Consider the following 3,642-nt stretch of genomic DNA (forward strand, 5'->3'; position numbering starts at 1 on the left):
GTCCGACCAACCTCCTTAGAACAAGAAGATGCCTGATGAGAGCCCAACCCAACCTGTAGACCTGGAAGCCAAATTTCAGGACCTCGCCGAAAGCCTAGAAGCCAGGTTCACTGAGCGCGCTACTGCGCTGGTCACTGCACAGTGCCAGACTATAGATTGAAGATACCATTGGCTGTATAATGGATAGGGTCATATCTAGCATCATATCATATCTAGCATCATGACCAAGGTAGAGGAGCGTTTTACTCACTTTATACCTGGACTCTCAACGGCCTCTCCTCCCGCAGTCCCACCTTCGACACCCCTCCTATGGCCCGCCACCCTTCAACATGGCTCCACCGAGGGGACATAATTCTTCCTAAATTATTCAATGGAATTGCAGGGGTTTTCGGCGAAAGCGTGACCCTCTGCAACAGATTATCGCCAATTCTTTGTCTCCACCAGACATTATCGCTATCCAGGAAGCCAATGTTTGCAGGCAACTTCCAGGATACGCTGTTCTTCCTCGGGAGGTTACATACGTCGGTAACTACTTGCATTACGCGCACCACGACATTACCTCACCTATTGATTACACCTTCATCAAAATTTTACCCCCCACCCCTGCACAACCTCCCTTGTTCATTCTTAAATGATATCGTCTCCCACGAGAGCGTATTCACCTACTCCATCCACTCTTCAAGTCCGTAGCCCAAATGGCCGGATAACAACCCTACTGGTTGCCTGCGACTTTAATTGCGCTCACGTGGACTGGGGCTATCGATGCACCAACCACAGAGGCACAGTTTTATAGAATGAAATGCTGGTGCTCCACCTGACCACCTTTAATGATTTCAGCCTACCTACGCGGGTTGGTAGCAGTGTTACTGCCGATACTAGCCGAGACCTCACGCTTCGTAGAAACTTGGCCCATCTACAGTGGGAAAGAACGCAAGCCACATTAGGTAGCGACCACCGCCTAATTCACATAGCAGTAAACTATCGCCGACCTGAGTGCAAATTTACCGCTAGGCATACTAATTGGGACCAGCTCCGTAAATTATTTAGGCAAGCGCAGACAGTACAGGCCCCCTTCGGCCTAGACACCCGGACTACTCAGTTACAGAAGGACATTCGCCAACATATCCAAACGTTCGAAACTACTCCCGACACTCCTGTTATCGACAGTAAGCTCACCCACCTCCTTGAGGCTCAAGACAACATAACGCAAAGGTGGAAAACTCAAAAGCAAAACAGGAAACTAAAACTCCCTCACCCAGCTTCAATCACAAATAGAACACCATAGTGCCACTCTCTGCAAAGCTAACTGGGCTCAAGTGTGTGACGGCCTCCGCGGCACTCTCTCCACAACCCGCACTTGGTACGCCGCATGCCCTATTACAGAATCAGAATTTCGCGCAGCCCTATTGAAATTGCGCAATACCGCACCCAGGGAAGATCAAATTACGAATTAAGCCATCCGAAATCTTGATGATGCCTCCATATCTCACCTAGTCATTTACCTTAACGAGCGCTGGGAAGCAGGTACCCTCCCTGCCTCGTGGAAGTATGGAAAAATCATGTTTATCCCAAAACCCCACAAGCCCATCACCCTCGAGAACATCCGCCCCATTTCTCTTATATGCTGTCTCGGCTAGGCCTTCGAGCACATAATCCTTGCCCGACTAACAACATACATGGAAGAGAATCAACTTTTCCCCTACAGTATGGTGGGCTTTCGCGCATATGCGCAGGATGCCCTACTCCAAATTATGCGCGACGTGCTTGAATGTACCATCCCCCATCTCACTAAAGCTATCCTGGCAGTTGACCTCACTAAGGCATTTGACAGAATTCGACACGCTGCCATCTTACGGGAACAGCAGGCACTACAGGTGGGCCCTAAAACTAACAACTACGTTCGCGCCTTCCTCTCTGGCCGCACTGCCTCCTTGCACATTGATCAGCTGAGCACAGCCCTTTATAACTCGGCGAGTTCAGAAACCCTCAAGGCGTGGTTCTCTCCCCCTTTCTATTTAACATTGCTCTCATCCCCTTAGCCCAGAAATTCAATCTCATCCCACACCCTACCCTGTACGCTGATATGACCACATGGACCACTCATGGCTCTGACGAGGATATTGAGGAAACTACAATTAGCAGCCAACATCATCACTTACACCGCTGGTGATTTTTTAGGGGAGAAGCACCTTAGGGCCGAGCCTTGTCCCTCCCTCGTCGTCCATGGCTCTGGTTTGCATGGAGACCGCTAGGGGCGCAGCGGTGCACAAGGGCGTTCGTTCCCGACAAGCGCTCTCTTTCTCTCTTCAGCCATGGATGATAACGGTCGCTTTTGATAACGGTGCGCACACTATGGATGAAAAGGCGAGAGTGGCGGCTCAACTGCAAGCGGAGTCGAGGGCTCGCAGAGCTGCTGCAGCAGAACGACGCAGACAACAAGTGGACCCGGAGTCTAGGGCGTGGGATGCTGCAGCAAAACGGCAACGCCGGCAAGCGGACCCGGAGCTGAGGGCTCGCGAAGCTGCAGCAGCACGGCAACGCCGGCATGCGGACCCGGACCTGAGGGCTCGCAAAGCTGCAGCAGTACGGCAACGCCGGCAAGCGGACCCGGAGCTGAGGGCTCGCAAAGCTGCAGCAGCACGGCAACGCCGGCATGCGGACCCGGAGCTGAGGGCTCGCAAAGCTGCAGCAGTACGGCAACGCCGGCAAGCGGACCCGGAGCTGAGGGCTCGCAAAGCTGCAGCAGCATGGCAACGCCGGCATGCGGACCCGGAGCTGAGGGCTCGCAAAGCTGCAGCAGCACGGCAACGCCGGCATGCGGACCCGGAGCTGAGGGCTCGCAAAGCTGCAGCAGTACGGCAACGCCGGCAAGCGGACCCGCAGCTGAGGGTTCGCGATGCTCGCGCTTGAACCGAGCGCCGGTGCCACGAACCTCAAGTAGAGAACGCTTCCGGCGTTTTGCCGCCGCTTCCCGTGCTCTCGCCACCTCTGGGTCTGCTTGCCAGCGTCGCGCTTGAACCGAGCATCGGCGCCACCAACCTCAGGTAGAGAACGCTTCCGGCGTTCTGCCGCAACTTCGCGTGCTCTCGCCGCCTCTGAGTCCGCTTGCCGGCGTCGCGGGATTCACGGTTAACTGAATGATCCCCCGGTGCTTCGCCAACTCATCATCATTTACTTCGTGGATATGCGGTGATTTTTTTAGGGGCGAAGCTCCTTAGGGTGTGGGTCTGTCCCTCCTCTGTAGTATGTAGTAGTAGTAGTAGTAGTAGTCGTAGTAGTAGTAGTCGTCGTCGTAGTAGGTAGCCAGGTCTACGTTTATGAGAAAAAAAAATTCCGAAAGTTGTGTCCGCAGCGGAATCTAACCAGGGACCCCTCGCTTCCGAACGCGCGGCGGTAACCACTACGCTACGAAGCGCACATGGACACCCGCACCACGATGGCAATAAATACCCAACATTTAACGAAAGACTGCGCGTTTCTAACGCGTTTGTGCCAGCGCGTTACGGCCCGTGTAAGAAGCTAGCGTAAGACGCTGTGGCCTCTCCGCCTTACCCCCGTATTCATAAACGCTGATGGCGTCGGCAAACGCGGTGCACGTTCCGGCATGTGTAAACGGCTGCGTAAGACGCTGTGGCCTCTCCC

Source organism: Dermacentor silvarum, chromosome 4 (genome assembly GCF_013339745.2).
Source record: "Dermacentor silvarum isolate Dsil-2018 chromosome 4, BIME_Dsil_1.4, whole genome shotgun sequence".
In the NCBI taxonomy this organism is placed as follows: domain Eukaryota; kingdom Metazoa; phylum Arthropoda; class Arachnida; order Ixodida; family Ixodidae; genus Dermacentor; species Dermacentor silvarum.